General features: G+C 40.0%; 2 protein-coding genes across 2 annotated transcripts in view; both read right to left on the bottom strand.

Moving 5' to 3' along the window:
• Positions 1–9,291, bottom strand: part of gabra1 (gamma-aminobutyric acid type A receptor subunit alpha1) — a 60,548-nt gene extending 51,257 nt beyond the window's left edge. Inside the window, exon 1 of the mRNA XM_074610791.1 lies at positions 9,272–9,291. The gene's annotated coding sequence lies outside the window, so the exon portion shown is untranslated. The remainder of the gene's footprint in view (positions 1–9,271) is intronic.
• The window catches only part of gabra6b (gamma-aminobutyric acid type A receptor subunit alpha6b), a 277,852-nt gene that overhangs the window by 222,462 nt on the left and 34,809 nt on the right, over positions 1–20,581 (bottom strand). The gene's annotated exons all lie outside the window — the stretch shown is intronic.

Below are 20,581 nucleotides of genomic sequence, written 5' to 3'. Positions count from 1 at the left end.
TTTTTTGTAGCTGTACTTTTGTATTCAAGACAGAGTTCAAATTTGTATTTGCCAAAGACATTATGACAATATTTTAATGAATTCATGATAGATAGATAGATAGATAGATAGATAGATAGATAGATAGATAGATAGATATAGATAGATAGATAGATAGATAGATAGATAGATAGATAGATAGATAGATAGATAGATAGATAGATAGATAGATAGATAGATAGATAGTAACTTTATTGATCCCGAGGGAAATTCAAGTTTCCAGCATCACAGTTCCATGAACAGTATAAGCGAGGTGAAGTAGCTTGAATACTGCAGCAAAGTGTCACCATGGTAATGGATAGAATTTTTGCATTAATTTTTGCACACTAATATTCTACTATTATTCTGAAAACCAAAATTATTTTGAATTTGATATTGGGACTGCCCATTGTTCTGAAGGCCCATTGCTCCGTGCAACAAACAGGAGCACATGGCTAGATAGTATGCATGATGACATCATCGGACCTTTCCGATTTTTTTTCCTACTGGTGAAGGCATGACCCACCACTCTGCCTCTTATCACTCGTTGTTGGGTTGGTTGGTTAGGTTTAGGCATAAGGAATGAGATTAGTTAGGTTTCGGATGAGAATATCAGGGTAAGCCAACCAGTGAGAAAAATAATTGGATATTCCAAATCAGGCCTTATTTCAAAATTAGCATCATCAGATTAAGTGGGGATATGCAGATATTATTCGGGTTTTAGGAGTATTCTTGGGACGTGTATACAGCGCATTCAGAATATGCTTCTAAATTGGGGTTTTTACTGCAGTTTACTAAACCATGATGTTTAGTAAAACATTATGGTTTTGTTACGGCGTTCATTACGGCGACCTTTTCAAGAAGGTGGTTGAAGGAATGAAAGAGAGAGGCTGTGTTTGCACGGTCGAACAAGTCCGCCACTGGATATGGTAATCGAAGTACTGTATGCACGACTGCATGTTAATGGGAATACTAGTGGAATATTCATTTTCATTAGCCATGTAAACAGCTTAGTAGGAATATTGTCTTTTTCAGAATAAGGAACTGGAATACCTTGTACCTGGTTGCTTATGTGAGAATGAATGCGAGTGAAGGTCTTTACTATGTTGAGCCTTGGTAGAATGATATAACTTTAAACTCAGTGTATATCCCGTTGAATAAATCACTAACCTTGTGTCCTTTGTATTTTTCATCTCATTCAAAATGTCTTTAATACATAATGAGATTATACCTGACAGGATCACTGCGGTTTAGCCGTTTCTTTGAGCAAAGCGGGGATAGATCATACCTGTCATCATTGGGATTTGAAAATAAGGGAAATTTACCGGCGCCCGGAGCAATGACATTTTCAGTTTTGGTCACTTGATCTGCCTCAGAAAAGTTTATAGTTATAAATTCAGTCATTGGCGGAGCATGTTGCCAGATTTGTCGTGCTGGTTCAAAATCACTTTTCCTTCCGTTTGATACGCTAAAATATGTGTGGCAAGCATGACTTTGACCGATGTTGCACTTCATTAAGTACAGGTAAGCCTCTCCCATTTGGTGAGATATATCCACAATTCTTTTGCGTTTTTGGCAGGTACTCCTTCATCCCTCTCATGTCCATCCATCCTTGAATGCTTGTGCGGCCGTTTTTCTTATTTTTCTTGTTTTATTGGTGGGTGCTGTTTGATTGAATGACTTCAATGGTCACTATATTTTACAGCTAATGTTTTACACACTGCCATCTGCTTTGCTGGAGGGGAATGTATCAAACACATCAGATAGGTCTGTCGGTTATGCCTACCTCAAAACTTATTCTTATTTAAAAATACATGAGATTTACAGGAAAATATTTAAAACCGTAGGACAGTGAGAGAGAAGCGTAAAATACAGGAATTCGTAAAAATCAGAGAATCAGAAAAATGGAAGGGTTGACAGATGTGGGAAAGTCGGGGGCACCAAAATGTGAATTTTTATGATTTTGCTACGATTAGTTAACCATTAAAATGGACATTTTGATCCAGACTAGATCTTTATTCACAAAGGTTTTAAACCTTATGAATATGCAATTGTCATAATTGTTGCCGAACCTATGACTGCAATTGTTTGGAAGAATTGTTTGGTTTAATTTAATGATTTGACTGGTGGCGATACTCTTTACATACATTGATGTTAAATATTCAAATATAGTTTGGGTTAAGCAACTGGTTTTTGTTCACATACTCTGTAGAAAAATAGCAGAATCTTTTTTTTTTTAAATAATGAGGGACTGATCTAAACTAATCATGCGATACATGATGCTTTTATAAATCATTGCTGCTGCTTTGTCAGATAGAACTATGTACATTTGAAGACCATTTGGACCTGTGAAAAATGTGTGAGCCCTTTTGGAGAGGGTTATTGACTCCCCATATATCACATCGGCCCTGAAGCCAACACTGTAATCCTCCTCAGTTGTGTCCTGTGTGCTTCCTGCACCTGTGGCATTTCTCAAGCTATGATTTGGAATTGTCATATTAATGCTTTTTCTGACCTCCAGGGCCAAGACATCAATCTCTGAAGAGGGAATAGATTTGTGTAGGACACCTGGAGCCATTCACTCTGCTAAGACGACCTATATCCACTTTATGGTGATGGCACTTGTGTCAAAGCGGGTGGTAAAATACAGGACATGGGGGTTAGTTAAACCAGTCGATGGTCAATACTTTTCTGAGGCAGTGTTGTTGGCATCTTTCACCATTTTATGATTGTAATATGCTCTGGAAAGTTTCTGCCTAACCACCAGGCCACAGACTGAAACCAAGCCATCCTGATATTGCTGTAAGGTAGGGATTGACCCCTTGTATTTGCCTCAGAAAGGATGGGTGGCTGTCCATATTTATTTACATTTTGGCATGCAGCTGCTCTCACCCAGAACTCTTAAAAATTAGAAGTGTCTTGACAGAGTGAACACATCGGCTGCTGAGGTGGCAGATTGGGGTTTGAGCTTTACAAACATTTCTTGGACAGCGAGCAACTCTGGAGGTTAAACCACAATCAACAGAACCATAAATAACTAAAGTTGCCCTGGCACGACCTTTGTCTCAATCCCATACTACATGGCAATCCATAACAGGTTTTGAGTATGCAGTGTGTATAAGTGATAAACTTAAGCATATTTAAAAAAAAGTCAGTTCACGTTTGTAGCATTACAGGCAGTGATTCTACATAAATGAGGGATTTCAGTGTGGCTGCCTGGCACTGGAGGTGTGCAGAGAAAAAAATAATTGAAGAATGGCTCAGGAGGTAGAAGTCTGTGCAAAAAAAAGGTGGTGGTTTTATTCCCCAAAAATCACAATGAAACAGAGCAGAAGAACAAAAGTCCCAGGAGCATTAACAAAACAAACAAGCTGAAAAAATATCTGAAATAACACAGCCTCACAGCAAGCTGCTCACAACAAATACTCTCCCACAGTCAATGCCTAAGTGGTTTTATATACCCCTCCTGGCCCCACCCTGATTGGACTAAACCACTGCATGGGGGTAAGGTAAACCACTGAGGGAAATTCCCACTAAAACCTGATCCTAACAGGAACATAGCAATCATTTGAATGCCAACAATAATACAAGGTATTAATAAACTCTTCCCCCTATAAATGTTATGTTCCCTTGCCCTTAACTAGTCATCGGTGTCTGGTCACACACAAGAAGAAGAGGACACTACTGGGCCCTCCCCCTTCCTCTTCAGCCCAATTATCAAATGTCACCAAGGTTAATACACACTGCACAGACAAGCACATAAACCTGGTTAAGGAAACCCTATTTCATTTAATATCTTATTGATTAACTTAGAAATATATCAACTGATTGATGGCTCTACCCTGTACCTAACTAGACACATGGTCTGACTCAGCCTGATGACAGCGATTGCTGTAGGAATGTATGGAATCTGGGCAACCCAGCACTGTTCCTGTACAGACTGTTCTCATACACTGTTCGTAGCTATACCTAAGAAACAGTAATGCACTGTAATTCGTATAAATCCAATAAAATCAATTTGCATGTAATCCATGTAATCGTGAACCAGGAAGTATATAGAGCAACCAATGCCGCGTAGGATGGAGGTCGGGGTGGATGGGGGAGTCAAAAAACATAGATATCATAGGAATTGTTGTATAAGAATGCGTTGCCCTGGAGGCTTGCAATTAGCTACCATGTTAAAAGTGGCACAGAGAGATTAAAGACTGACAAATCATTGATCAAACAAATCATTACACTTCATATTTTTATATTTGTGCACCTGCGTAGCTTCTTTTGGACCATTAGGTTCATCTCTAAAAAATGTTTGACTAAAACTCCACTTTATGCTGAATACATCAAACCTGTGACCTTTACGTTAGCGGGTAGTCTGTCTGTGCTAAATTGCCTGGAAGTAATCATTTTCAAGGGATCTATTGTTGGCTGAGCCTTTGTGGGATGACAGCTGTGCTTCCGAGAGTTTTGGGAAGAGGAATGTTTTCTTTTGTTTGGGTTGAGTGTCAGGCCTAAAATGATATATGCTGATGTGAAATATGTCAACTCAACATTGGCCTGAAGGTTCTCCTTGAAGCAGGTATTTACTCGAGCACCGTCAGCATATTGGACCAGGCTATAAATTGGTTGATGTGGATGTGCATTTCTATGGGAAGCAATCTCTGACACGCAGGCTATCCATGCTGGGAAGACAGAATAGAGGGGTTGGACTTTAGGAGGCAAAGCATCCTCATCATCACCATTATTGTTATTTATCAATAAATGCACTATATCTTACTATTTTTTTGTCACGTAGCTCTGCCCTAATCAGTTTCTGTTCCTTCTCCACTCTCACTTATCTGTTCAGCACACATGACCATGTTTAGATGCCTCCCTTCTCATTTGTATACTCTGGCAACCTTCCCCTTTTGTCATTTATAACCTTCATCCATGCATCCCGACACCCAGCCAGCCATCATCCATCCATACATCCATTTATTCACCCGTAGAACATTCATCTGCCCCTCCAGCCATCCCTTTATCTTCCTCCTACCGTGTCCATTACATCCTCCCCTCGTCCCTTATCCCGCGTTCACCTGTGCTGTTACGTCTCTCATCCTTCTGCTTCCTCCTCCACCCCTCCTGCGCTAATTCATCTTCTTCCAATTCATTCTTTGCCCGGCCCTTCGCCTTACTATTCTTCACTCGTCGTGTCTTCGTCGCACCATTTTTCAGTCCCTTCCTGCTTTCTTTCTTTTCTTTTCACAGGAACATGATTTTTTATTTCTTCCTCCCCCACAAAAAGACAGATTTCCCAGTTTACTTTCTCCATTTTGGTTTTGGTCTCTTGCCACACTTTACGACTACTTTCCAATATTGCCTCTCCTCTTCTTCCTCGATTCCTAACCTTTAACCCCACTTGGCACAACCATACCTCTGCCCTACCTTGATCCGTTTTTCCCCACATTCCCTTAGCTCATTGCTGGCTGGATTTTTCCTTTCCTTCCCCCCTCCCACATCTGTTACTCACATATTTCTCCTTGACTGTGTTTTTGTCTCCTCTTCTGCCATCATTTTCCTCCTATCTTTGCTCCTTTTAGTCCCTGTTCCCCGCAAATCATTTCACCTTTAACATTTGTCTCCATTCTTCATCATTCTGCATCATCCCTCATTGCCCCTCTTCCACCTTTTTTCCACTACCAACATCTAACGTATTTCATATAATGGACACGTCCTCTTCTCCTCCCTCTCCCCTGCTGTCCTTTTTCTTCAATCTAACATGCCCCCTAGTGTGCGATCAACAGTCTCATTTGGGGCACTTAGATTATTTACAGATGTTATTTACATGTACTATTAGTAGAGCAGCAAATTATTTTAAGCTTGCAAATAAAGTCTACAAATGAATGAAGACTATAGATAAACATATAAAGGCGAGCACTGGTTTATACGCTTGTCTTTAGTCAGTCTTTTTCTGTAACCTACTTGGGCTATGACTCATACATTAACACATGAAAATCCTTTTTTTGTGAAATTGCTGGTGATTATTGTAAAACACTAATCATAAAATGTTTCTGCCTGCATATCAAGCCGCATTATGCCATAGCCTGTTACGCAGTGGGAAAAGATTATGACACAAACAATGTATTGCCAGGAAAAAATAGCTGCTAAATTAATGTGTAAAATATCAATCTTACTCATACTGCGAGCTCAACAGGGGGATTATTTAGGTTTTGCTTTCAGCTTGGTCATGCAAAACCACCCACCGGTGGGAAACACACAGCTTTTACATAAGACTCATACATCGACTGCATAGCCTGCGGCAAGTAGTCAGGAATCAGGGAAGTTATTGATCGAGCTTAACTCATCGACTTACACCACAGGAACATTCTTTGTGCTTCGACTTTAATCACATGAAGACAAAGTCCTTAGAGTTATTGCTAGTCAGAAGCAAAATCTCTTTTTGTTTCCATGGGCGACAGTCAAGAACAAATAGACATAGTGTTTATTTCTTCTTAATGCATCGTACACAAGGTGCATGGTACAAGACACCACAATAATCACAAGAAATACAATTGTGTATTTCAGTTGTGTTTAGTTTGCAAAAACACAAATTACTTTTAAAGGTGTTTGATTAAAAAGCTTACTTTTCGTTTCCCTTTACAGTCGTGTTTATGGAACATTATTTACATGTCTTTTTTATCATAGACTATACATAGGAAGTGGACGTAGTCAATGTGACATCACCTATTAGTTTGTGGACTGCTGTTTTAAAGCCCACAGAAGTGACACGAGAGGGTGGAGCTAAGTACAATCGAATGCTGAATAAGACATTTTTAGGCGACCAAAATTGTACAGTTAACTTTCATGAACTGAAAACACACTGTGAAAGGGTTAAAGTTCTAAGACGAAAACACGGACAACACCCAGACCGGAGAACGCCGTGGTAGCAAACTGTCAATCACAAGGTAGCATACCCTGCTTTTTAGGTCTATTTAATTCTAAATGGGACCATCATTTACTAAATGAACATCATGCTGTATTGAGGAAGACTTGAAACTGGCGATTGAGACCATAAACTCATGTTTACAATGTTTAAGTGAGAAGTAGGGTCAATTTTCTCATAGACTTCTATACAATCAGACTTATTTTTTTGCAACCAAAGGAGTCGCCCCCTGCTGGCTATTATATAGATTTCAAGTTTAAGGCACTTCCACATTGGCTTCACTTTTCAGACCCAGAAGCCAATGTGGTAGATCAGGCTGCAAGTTCATAGGGAATTGGGTATAACGGAGTGGGAAAAAAATGGGAATGAAAAAACAACTCCGCCCAGCTGCATCTACGTAGTTAGAAAATGTTGGATGTGCACAGACGGGCAAAAAGCTGTCGCACGGAAACCCCGCAAAGGGCTGTGTCTGATGGTGTGACGTCACTTTGGCTGTGCGGACACTCACGACCCTTGCGCCAAGAATTAATCACGCTTGATACCTCAAAGCCTATATTTAGTCTAAGTCAATGCTAAGGTGCTCTGGGGCATGTTTGTGTATTATACTCAGGACTATTTGAATGATTAATCTCTCTTATTAAAAAAAATACAACATTGATTTGTAAATGATATTCACCACTGCATGACATAAATCTTTAAACATGGCTCACTAACCCAAATATAGCTTCATGTTTCAAATAAGGCACAGTAACCTCTTAAAACAGATGGGCACTGTAGTTTTTGGCCTCCATTTCTCAAACAGGAGTAAATAGTACATTTTGATGGGGACTATTTTCATTTGCGGATTAATATGTGCTCGCTGGATCATCAGACTAATCCTTTAAGAGCCGTAATACTTTTGTAAACAAAGACTTATGATGCTGCAGTCATATGAGACACTTAAATTGCTGTGCTTTAAATAATACAACACAGATGACCGTCTCCTCTGAACCTGATCTGCAGTAGCCTTAATGGTGAAACGCAGTTTGATAATCTTAAGAAAAAGAAATAGACAGCATGTGCAATAGGAAGCTTACAGGAATGTATTTCGGACAAATTGTAATTTCTCTTTTGTTCTTTTTTTCCCCCCACATCATCAGGGTTAGGCAATCAAGAGTAGGTCAAGTGTCCAGACAGACAAGCAAACCATTCAACCAAAACATCCGCGCATTGACCCATGTGACACAACTGTCTGGTCAGTGCTCATCATTCACTTGAAGGTTTCTTATTCAGTAAGATCGGCTCTTGTGTATTTATATTGGGCAAGGTTTGCTCATATATTTCAGATTGACTGCATCTTGATCTCATTCTCCCTTTTTATTGTATTTGCAGGGGACAGTAAAATGATTGTAATGGCAAAAAAATCCTCTGTGACATTTGCTTTTTCACGTTCCCTAGATCTCTGAGCTAAAACCATCCAACCATACATTCAAGAATGTATAAATCCATCGATCCACTCATGCATCCCCTCATCCATCCATCTATCCAGCTATAGCTAGCCATCTGTTATTTTCTCAACTTTTCCCCTTGCTCCTTACTCTCCTACGTCTTTCATCTATTCTCTCTCTCTCTCTTTCTCGCTTTCTCTCTCCCCCAAAGCCCATCTATGATATGAATGCACTGCTCCAGTGAGCTTTTTTTCCCAGACATCCTGACGGAGAGAGACAACCTTGGCAAAAGACTTAATGTAAGCAGTTCATTACCATCTCGGCTTTGGACCCCCCCCCCAACACTCACATAACAATCAGCCATGGTGAGAAATTACCCAGAAAAATAGCCATTTGACAGACACACAGACTGAAAACACTACTGCCAGAAATGTTATGCAACTGTGACCCTGGTCTCTGTGCGCTGCAGGAGTGAAGGCATTGTGGGGCGGAAAAGGCCAGTTGATTAAAAGGACAAATTAATAGGGCTTTATTCCACTGCCCTTTTAAACTGACACTTTAGCACAAGAGACACCTCCTAAACTTGGGTTTGGGAAGCCAGCGCTGTGCTGTGATATGATTTAATTCCACAACAGAGGGTTGTTACTGTACCTCACCTGCCACTCGCAATGGTAAGCAATGGAGCAGTTGTGGTTGAATGGAGCGTATGTCGCTGAAATTGCCTGTGTTATGGGAATGGTTATCGACTCTGGGTGCAGTTAATGTGGCAGTCCGTGCAGGAAGAGGCTTCATAAGAAAGCATCTACTACTTTTTATGTTTAGAAATGCATCTTGTAAACAAAATTTATACGTTTTTGTATTGGGAAAACTCAGGTATGACTTCATAAGTTGAACCATAAGTTTAACTTACTGTCACTGCTGGTGTGTGCGAGGCAACAGGGGAAGGAACCAAATGCTGATGCAGAAAATGAAGATTTTCAGTGATTTAACTCGGCTTGAACTTTAACAAACTGACAGAGTACGAGGGGAAATGAAGCGGTATATGTAAAACTGGGCTGATTAGGGAAAATGGGAAGCAGGTGAGCAGGTGGGCGGGGAAGGTCAGGTGACTGGGACTGGAGGGAAAGGGGTTATTGCAGAATGGGGAGGGAGTGGCTGTCAGTGATATGGCTGCAGCAGGGGGAAAGGTCAAAGGGTCGACGGGTAGAAATATGCCATGAACCATTTTGGAGATTGGAAAGTGGCTGAAGGGAGGGACAGAGAGGCAGATTGTGACACAATAGTGCTATATGTGTGGAATGTAACTAAATACATTTACTCAATTGCAAATTTGAGGTACTTGTACATGTCATGCTACTTTACTCAGTACAATTAAAAGGTAATGTTGTTTTTATTATAACACTACATGTATTTGACAGCTTTTTTTTGTCACTTACAATAGTAAAATAATATTAACTCTCACAGAGGGGATTTTTCTGCATCATGAGTACTTTTACATTGGATTTATAATGCAGGACTTTTACTTGTAGTAGACTATGTTCGCAGTGTGGTATTTCTGCTTTTACTTAAGTAAAGGATCTGAATAATTCTTCCACCACTGCATTTCAATGTGTTCTTATTTATGTCAGGCTCAGAAAAATTGCTAAAGGACTCTATGAAAATGTTTGTGGTTTGGGAGGATAGTTGAACCTTTTTCAAAAAAAGCAAAGCCCTCCCCAGCATTATTCATATTTGCTTTAAACCCTCCCATTGACTTAGAAAAAAAGCAATACTCTCCCCCTAATATCTCAAAATCATATGACAGTGTTTAATTGGTATAACTTATCAACCATTAGAGGAAAAAGCATAAATAAATGAATTGATTATCTTAATAGAACATTCATTTTCACAATATTTACCACAATATACATCAGAAGTGAAATTGACAATTGCAAAATGTATGTCAAACATATGACACATCATGTTTAACTGTCTACCTGATACATCTCTCTTTGAATCGGGAGCTACTAAATCAAGTAAGTAAAGAGCACCGTAATTGTTTCACTTCAGCCCTGGATTCCAAATCATACAACTACATTGTTATAATAGCTGATGTTTTAGTTAATATGAAATTTAGTTGCCTCACTAGAGGGATGTATTCCTCCAGATAGCCAAATATTGTACTGCAAATATCGAAAAACAAGTCAATAACTCTACTAAGTCCACTACTCACCAACATGCAGGATAGAGGGACACAACTAACAGATATACTCATGTTTTATGCACAGCTGATTTGGATTTTTCACCAAAATTGACTTTAAGTGTTACTTTGTCTTGGTTACAGTTCTGTGAAAGGGAAGATGCTGCCGATTCTGCTGGGATGCAGTATAAAGGAGGGACTGTGTAGGCCCAGATAAGATTCAATAATTAAATACTGGATAGGCATGTCTCCTTTTGTATGTTGTTTTATTTGGTGAATACATTCTTGAGATTCCAGTGAAACCGCATAGCGCAGGATGTTGCTGCTTGACTGAACAGATCCTGTGTGACTATAACAACAGCAGCTGGTACGAGGTGTGGGAGAACCGACTCAAAGTTAGCCGAGGAACAGATGGACCAGCTGGTCTCTTCTGGTGGGTTACCATGGTAATGTGGATTTGACCTTATTTGTGTCTAATATTCCTACTGCCCCCCCCAACCACCGCACCAAATCCTTTCTTTAATAATGTATGCATACATGTCCATACGTATGTGTACTCACATGGTTATCCATCTAAACACACAGTTAACTGTAACCAAAAACACACCTGTTTTGCCCATACACACCTACTTCCAGCAGGATCAGGCAGTGCCCGCTGTGCTTTGAGTCACTGTTGCCTCTTTCGCTCAACGTGCCTTCTAAACCCAGGGGAGGTCTCCTGTGTTCCTCATTAGCATAGGTTCTGTCCACAGCATGAGGCCTGTCATCAATCTTCCACTTAAGATATGCAAACTTGAGGCAAAAAAAAAAAAGAGGAGAAGAAAATCAGACGACAGAGGAGGGGAATTTTACAGTGAAGTCTAATGCTGTTTGGTAGAGTAGATCTATGTATTTTTTCTGAATTACCATCATTAGGGCCCAAAGACTATATTTAGTATGATAAGGAAAAATGCCACAACATTTGTTCTGATTGGTCTAATTGGTCCTGAAATCCAGACATACTTTGGGCATCAAGTACACCTCTGAATTTTTTAGATCACATGAAAAATCAATAGTCAGTCAGGAAAAATGAAAATTAAATGTCTTCCATATGAATTTTTTTTTTTACACTGCATACAGTATGTGTGCATATCTTTGATAAACAACTAAATACTTGATCTCCTTATATAGTTCTGAGATACAGACATTTTCTTATCATATTATATTTAGTCTTTGGGCATGCTTTATCCTATAATATGTACCCGCTTGCTATACATTACCCAGCTTATTACATGGCTACTAACTTAAGAAATCAATAATTTGACACAAAAAAGTATATACTGACAAGTATACAGAAAAATCTAAGTATACTTGGCTCATACTGACAAGTATACAGAAAAGTACAAGTATACTTAGCTTATACTGACAAGTATACAGGAAAGTCTAAGTATACTTAGCTTATACTGACAAGTATACAGAAAAGTCTAAGTATACTTAGCTTATACTGACAAGTATACAGAAAAATCTAAGTATACTTGGCTCATACTGACAAGTATACAGAAAAGTACAAGTATACTTAGCTTATACTGACAAGTATACAGAAAAGTCTACGTATACTTGGCTTATACTGACAAGTATACAGGAAAGTCTAAGTATACTTGGCTTATGCTGACAAGTATACAGGAAAGTCTAAGTATACTTGGCTTATGCTGACAAGTATACAGGAAAGTCTAAGTACACTTGTACTTAATCTTTTGATCGAGATATACTTAAGACAAGTATTATTAAGTATTCTTGCCTTATAGGCCCGCATAAAGGTATACTGGGCTTGTAGTTGTGCTTAGAGTATAAAGTGTGTGAGATGCTTCATTAAGTCATAACATTAAATACTGTTCTTTATGCACCTAAAGGAAATAAGTGTCCACTACAGCCTGGGATTTATATTGTAAAGTGGATGTATTTAAATTAAGTGTACTACTGTTGCTGTACAAAGAACCTTCAACCACCTTAAATCTGAACTGCTTAACTTTTGTTTACATTCCTCCTTTACTGGCTAATGCACTCTCTCTTCCCTGCATCAGCCTGGTCCTTCGCTGCTCCCAGTCTCAATCTGCCTTTTTTATGGCCTACACCAAAATGCCAAAAAACATTAAATGCTAAATGCATTGATTTCAATGAGGAGTTCTTTAACTGCTAAGAAGACAGATTTTCCTGCCAGTAAAACTATTTTTCCTTTCTTGAGTGCATGGAGCCAGGAAGCCCAGTTGATGTATAGAGATGCTTTAATGCAAAAATCATGGTGCCTAATATACTGTCGGAGGCTATAAATTGCTGTTTATATAATGTAAGTGCTGGCCACGTTAGAGGATGTGAGTATATCTACTTATTTTCTCTCTTTTTTTTCATGCATACTAATATGTATGTAAAAACAAATATAACAAGTGCATGCAAGCCATGTTAATAGTTGACATTCTGATATACTACACACAGGACATCAGCTTGTGTCTTGCTTCATGTTATGTGGATTAATGGCAGAGTGCATCCATAGTACTGTTTATCTACAGTATAATCTAGATGTTGAGGTCACACCAAGCTGCTTAATAGCACTGGTTCCACTGTAAGTATATAGATCGGCTTTTCCCATCACCCTCCCCTCTCTACCTCTCTCTCTCTCTCTCTCTCTCTCTCTCTCTCTCTCTGTGTGTCTGTCACTCTCTCTCCTCTGCTGTAATCCTCACAATGAATGTCTTTTGCCTAAACTGCAGTGTCAGGAGTAACACTACGCTTCACTCTCTGAATGAATGGGAGATGTAGGTGTATACCAGTTTGTGGACAGGCAGAGTTAAAACACATCACCGGACAGCTGTGCAACCCGCAGTGCTGTTTAGTTGTATAGTGGGTTTCTCAATAATGTTTGAATACAAGGGTGAATATATGGAATAAATGCAGGCGGTGGACAAATTAACACCTTAGTGCCATCCTATATATTACCCCTGCAATACTAACATTAGGCTAAATAACGCTCCAAACTACAGCTAAATTTTGGAAGAGAAAAGGAAAACTGGCATGTCCATTTTCAAAGGGGTCCCTTGACCTCTGACCTCAACATATGTGAATGAAAATGGGTTCAATGGGTACCCACGAGTCTCCCCTTTACAGACCAGCCCACTTTATGATAGTCAAATGCAGTTTTAGGGTAAGTCATAGTCTAGTCAGCACACTGACACACTGACAGCTGTTGTTGCCTGCTGGGCTTGAGTTTGTCATGTTATGATTTGAGCATAGTTTTTATTCTAAATGCAGTACCTGTGAGGGTTTCTGGATAATATTTATCACTATTTTGTGTTGTAATTGATTTCCAATAATAAATATATAAATACATTTGTATAAAGCAAGCATATTTGCCCACTCCCATGTTAATAAGAATATGAAATACTTGACATATCTCCCTTTAAGGTACATTTTGAACAGAAAAAATGTGTATTAATCGATTGATAGCCTTAATTAAAATGATTAATATAAAATATTCACTTTGTTTTAGACTGTGTCAGAGACTCTTTGAATCGACTCTGTGATCAATTTGTGGTAGTGGAGTAGGTCTGCCTGTTCATTTGTCCAGCGATGTATACATGTCAGTCAGATTATAGCTCTCCGTGATTAATCTATTTAAAAATATGATTGTGATTATCTTCTACTTCAATGTGCTGAACCATAATCAATACAAACAGTTGGAGGGTGCTATTGCTAACAAAGATGAAATCACAATCGCTATTTTTAATTGGTGACACCAACGATTCCTGGTCAAAATCTTAGAGTAGCACTTGAATGGACAAATCAAATGAAACAAAACAGATGGAAACAAACATTCAATACTAGTGCTACAGTCCTTGATGATCAATAAAAGTAATCAGGGTTAAATGGTCCTATCCTCACTACATGTACCTCTGGGTTTTTTTTTCCACTGAAAGAGCGACAAAGGAGTCAGCAATCAGCACTTTTTGGGTGGCATTAGACACATCGTCAATACGTTCCATCAAGCTCCTTAAAACGCTCCCCCTTGTCCCTTTTACCTGGCTCTGTTCACACGTACGTAGGCAAAGTGGTATGCGCTCACATGTAGCATGTTTAAGATATAGAGAAGGCGGGAAGCCCTTGACTGTGACGATCATAGACTGTAAATAAGAAGTGGACGTAGTCACTGTGACGTCAGGACTACGGTTGTGAAGCCTCAAGGTAAGCATTTCAATCTCAAGGTCGCCACGCCCTAAAGCATACCCTGCTTTATGGTCTATTTGACTCTAAATGGGACCATAATTTACTAAATGAACGATTGAGACCATAAACTCATGTTTACCGAGGTAATAAATCAAGTGAGAAGTAAGTTCATTTTCTCATAGACTTCTGTACAATCAGACTTATTTTTGCAACCGGAGGAGTCGCCCCCTGCTGGCTATTTGAAAGAATGCAGGTTTAAGGTAGGGACCATGGGTGAGCTTGGAGTAGAGCCGCTGCTCTTTAGCGTCGAAAGAGGCCTGCTGAGGTGGTTTGATCAGGATGCCTCTTGGAAGCCTCCCTTTTGGAGGTTTTCTGGGCACGTCCAACTGGTAAGAGGCCCCAGGGTAGACCCAGACCACGCTGGAGAGACTATATATCTCATCTGGCTATAGGGAACGCCTCGGGGGTACCCCAGGAAGAATTTGAAAACATGTCTGAGGAGAAGGATGTCTGGAATTCCCTGCTAAGTCTGCTGCCCTCGCAGCCCAGCCCCGGATAAGCCCCGGATAAGAAGGAAATGGATGGATGGATGGAAGTTTAAGGCACTTGGCTTCACTTTTCAGTGTGAAACAAGTGCGAGTAGTGCCAAGTTGTTGTTGTACCACGCGTCTGATGGTACGTGTCCACAGGATCTGTCCTTTCCATGCTCCCCGTTCATTGTCTATGTAAGCAGCCGTGCAATGCATTCTGGTAGCGTGGCGGTGCGATTCGCGAGATGGAGCGACATGACGCCCGCTCCTCATTTGCATAAAGTTGAGGTCTAGTCTACTTTATGAAAATCACGGGCGTCCGACGCGACTCGCAGCTTCTCGAAACTCTTTAGAAACTTTTAAACTAAGCCTTGTTGATCCAAAATAAAGACAGATTCAGCAACTGCATGGCTTATTTCTCGCCTCAACTGTTTTCAAAAACACATTTTGTTGAACTATTTTCATGAAATAAGAAAAAAAAGTTTCCAAACAAGCCTCTATATTGTTTCCGGTTTGAAAGCTGGAAGCAGCAGCCCACGGAGGGAAAGCGTTTGTCCAATCAGGTGGGGAGAGCCTTGTGTCTAGTGACAGCCCACCAAGCGTCCAATGCTGGGAAGTGGCGCGTCCCCTCGCGATAAAAAATGCCCCTGTGGACACGTACCATGAGAACAATTGTGTAAAGTTGTGTAAACTTTCTCAACCTCACAAAGTCAAGCCGCTGGGAGAGTCTTGAGTTGTGGTGGGTTGCACCAGGATGTCATTTCAAGGTTCAATTCACAATCAATGGCATCCTGGTGCGTCTTCAGTGTGAGTCCGTACGTGTGAACGAGGGATAAGACTCATACACTGTTAGGATCACAGATCATCAAACATAACAAAAGTTGTCATTTTTTATAACCGTCAAATTGTGATCATCTTTCCGTTCATTTTGTTGTCTCAACAGCAAGTGTTTCATTTTCATTCATTACATTTTACAGCAAACCTCTCATCACTTTAATTTAAAATACCCATTGATTTTGCATCTGCATGTTTTATTCCTGTGTGCACCTGCACTTCATTTAAAATGTCATTTCCAGGTAGCATGAGTGGATTGTGGACTGAAAAAAAGAGGTGGTGAGGAATTTCACAGTTTTGTCATTTTGTCTCATATGTATAGTCTAAAACAAACACGGCATCTGTAATGCCTTGTTTAAATAAGATTGTTTTGATTACAATTCAGCTGGCTCGTCGCCCAGGCCACAGAATCACATCTATTAATTTCTGCTCGCTGGTCATACAAACTGCTGCAACTTCATTATTAAAGTGGGGCCTTCAACTCAGACAAATGTGTTACACTCTGTAACCGAATGTTATGTGGTTGCCCTGACGTACACAGGCTATTTGTTATACTTTCAGTTGAATTAATCGACACGGGAACTTGCTAATTTGATATGTGTGAGCGAGATATTTGTGTCTCAGAGCGAAATGTATGAAAAAATGAAATTCAATTAAGACTTTCTCATCTTCTTTAAGACAATACAGAGTTTTGTGCAAAAAGGTGTTTGTGAAAATGGTGAGAAACGATGCAAGAGCCAAAATAACAAGTCTGAATGTGGCATACAGTGAAAGCTTCTCAGTGTTTGGGAAATAATGGCTAAGACGTAAGTATAACTCGAATAAAGAAACAGATGTGTACTCATTGGTAATTTGTTGGTAGAGAGCAGCAAGCCTGATGCAGAAGCTGAGATGTGACCTTTAACCTGCCAGCGTGGGAGAGATCCATGCAGCCTGTGGTACCCTGCCATCTTCTCTACAAGCTCCAACTGACCTCTTGCAATAAGAAAAACTTGGTTGCTATGGTATCAAGAGGGATTTTAATGATATGCTGTTGCTACAGTATGTAGAGGCTTTATGCAGAGCGGTTTGAAGCTGCCAAAGAGTGTACCATACTGTATCTCTGTGTCTACAATAGGTTATTTCAATTGCAAAAAGTGACTAGACCAATGTTTTGTTTTAAGTGGTGCCCAGGTGGTGGTGCAAGTTGCTTTCCATTTTGTATTCATATTGATTTGATTTAGCGTTCAGAACAAATGCAAATTTTTCAGTAATTTCTTTGTTCTCTTTAATTTTGTCCATAGTTAATCGTGATTAATCCCAAATTAATCGCGCATTTTTATCTGTTCAAAATGTACCTTAAAGGGAGATTTGTTACTATTTAATACTCTCATCAACATGGGAGTGGGCAAATGTGCTTGCTATATGCAAATGTCTGTATATATTTATTATTTTAAATTAATTAACACAAAACAATTACAAATATTGTCCAGAAACCCTCACAGGTACTGCATTTAGCATAAAAAATATGCTCAAATCATAACATGGCAAACTGAAGCCCAACAGACAACAACAGCTGTCAGTGTGTCAGTGTGCTGACTTGACTATGACTTGCCCCAAACTGCATGTGATTATCATAAAGTGGGCATGTCTGTAAAGGGGACACTCGTGGGTACCCATAGAACCCATCTTCATTTACATATCGTGAGGTCAGAGGTCAAGGGACCCCTTTGAAAATGGACATTTAAATTTTTCCTTGCCAAAATTTAGTGCAAGTTTGAAGCGTTAAATAACCTCCTTCACGACGAGCTAGTATGACATGGTTGGTACCAATGGATTCCTTAGGTTTTATAGTTTCATATGATACCAGTGTCTTCACCCTAGCTTACCTAAAAATCCTAAAAAAAAAAGTTCCATTAAAGAATTTGTGGCATTAAAACAAATTTATGTTAACATGTTATTATCGCTTTAACTCTGACAGTATTGAGTCCTGGTGCTCATCCTCTTTTGTACCAGGCCAATATATTTCTGATTTTCTGGGTATTTGCCTGAAAAGAAGAAACTAGCAACAAGCATCCAACACTCTGCAGATGCACTGAACCCTTATGATCTTGTTTTAACTTTCTTGTTTGGATTTTGATCTTTTCTGAAGTTTATATCTTCAAACTAAATTTCACCAAATGATCACATAAAGCTACAGGGTGTGCGCAAATCGTGTTCAAAGAGAGAACAATGGAAAAAAAAATGTCTCATTGTAATCCTCTCAGTGACTCTGTTTTTTTTTGGTGTAACATTAAAATGCTCATTGAAGCTCCTCATCAGCCCAGTGTGGTGTTTCCGTTGCGAAAGCGTGTGGAGCGCTGGAGTATATCGAAGGAGGTCGTTCGTCACTGATTCTGCGGTTATTTTTAACCGTCCCCCGTGTGCAGGTCTAATCAGAACAGGATGTTCCTCATCAAATTAACCAGGAATATATTTTCATGAAATGAGACTGGGTCTGCACATGCACCCCACCATGATGTAGCAGACTAAGGTCAATTACACAGGAGGGTTACTGGGGCTAAGTGCAGATCAGGGCTGAGTATTGCAATTTCTCCACTAATAGCTGAGAGGTTAAGCTTATTAGCTACGTTGTAATGGGGCAATAACCCACAGAGAAAGTCATATTTGAAATTAATGAAAAGTATACACGTTCTTTTTTCTTGTTTTCTCCTTTTTATTGAAGCCAAAGAAAATGCTAAACTAATGTAATCTACACTGCTGCTTGCTCTAGAGAGTTCCATTCGCGTTTTTGTGTCAGCCAGATACCACCAGATCCTATACACTGGACCTTTAAGTCACCTGTGCTCACCTGCACACTTTATTTTTTGCTAACAAAGTTCGCACCGTACTGGGATTTGTATGAATTCTAGCATAATTCTGTCACAGGGGTGAACTGTTCTGCCATTTAAGCATGAAACACACAAAAAAAAAACAGCTACAAACTGAAAAGATAAGCTTATTCTATGACTAATCGATCTGTACTATTTATGATAGTTGTGGTAATGTATTTTGCCACACTAAATATGAAATATGGTTACATTTCTGTCATGTTATGCCAGTTTTTACTTCCTATATTCTATCTACAACTATCAGTCTATCACATTTAGCAGATGTCCTCCCTGCTGGTGTTTTCCTGTTGCATATACCAAGATCAGTAAAATGTTTGTGAAGTGAACAGGTAAAAACCAGAAATGACACGTCAATTATGTTGTCATCAAACTAAAGAGCAAACTCTCCACGTTCAAAATAATTCCGCAACAAGTTGACAGTTAGAAAGTCACTCCAGCTGTGATGAGCCTCTTCAGACCTCATTTACATTTCAAACTGTGACACATTGCATAATATCACTTAACTCGGAGTATTTTTTCTCCTTGGGTCTATAAAAAGATAGACTCAACGTGGAGCCTTGCTGGATCAACACTCTTCAGGCCCATATTGTTCCATATATTCAACAGCTCAAATGCGATATGCCTGGCGATTGTTCCATTCAAGATGCGCCACATCAAGTGAGACCTCCTAAGCATCGTTTCATGTACTGTGCTGCCGCTAAGCAGCAGATGGAATTGGAGATCCGTGTGCATGACACCGCATTACATCCTTCAGAGGGAAAGGAGACGGGACGAAAAATTAAATGAGATCCAGCCGGCACCTCCGCACAAAACACTAATGTTTCCGTGGCTCTTTCACGCAGCGAGAGACAGAAAGAGAGAGTCTCAGTATGTTTCCCATCTGCGTGACACTCTGCGTTCCGGGTTATTGGCTTGTTCGCGCCGTCGTGTTTCTCCTCGAGCACCAGCTTGGCATGTCAGGCACGAGAGAGCTGGAGTTCTGCTTGTGTGCCCCTTTTATCCCAATCCCCCTCTTTCTGCTTATTATATCTCGCTCCCTCTGGTTCCCTCCGCTTTCCAAGTTTATTCCTGACTATCCTCTCGCCGCTCCATCTTTGAATCTGCCCCCCTCTCTTTCTCCCGCCTTCTGTCTCTCTATCTTCTCCTCTCCTGGGTTGACAGTGTGGAAAGTTGATGAATCAGACTGCATGTGACAGTCTGGCATTTGAGTGAATGTGATGTGGTTAATATGGTTCCTGCTTAATACGGTTCCTGCTGACAGGCGCTGTGGAAATCGTTCACAGTGGAGGAGACGCAGCTCCACTTTGGCCCAGCTGCCCTCACTCACTCCGCTGTGTCTGCGTAGGAGGAGCATGTGTTTACATGTGCACATGTGTATGTGTAAAAAACATTTTTTTCCTAGGGGTCAAAGGTCAGCACAATACACCGCCTTCCTTTTTCTCTGCCCACACGTATCCTCCTTTCTCTAACAGCTGTTCACATCACCATGACAGTGGAAGCCGATGAGCATCACCGGACGAATTAAAGTGATACTCACATCCACCTCCCGACATGGTGTTGGGCTAACAGGAAACAAAGTGGGTGCGCAGAAAAATAATGTTACGTAACGGCTT

The sequence above is a fragment of the Sebastes fasciatus genome, chromosome 16, assembly GCF_043250625.1.
Source record: "Sebastes fasciatus isolate fSebFas1 chromosome 16, fSebFas1.pri, whole genome shotgun sequence".
In the NCBI taxonomy this organism is placed as follows: domain Eukaryota; kingdom Metazoa; phylum Chordata; class Actinopteri; order Perciformes; family Sebastidae; genus Sebastes; species Sebastes fasciatus.
Note: the sequence above shows the minus strand (reverse complement) of the source record. Positions and strands in the feature narration are given on the sequence as shown.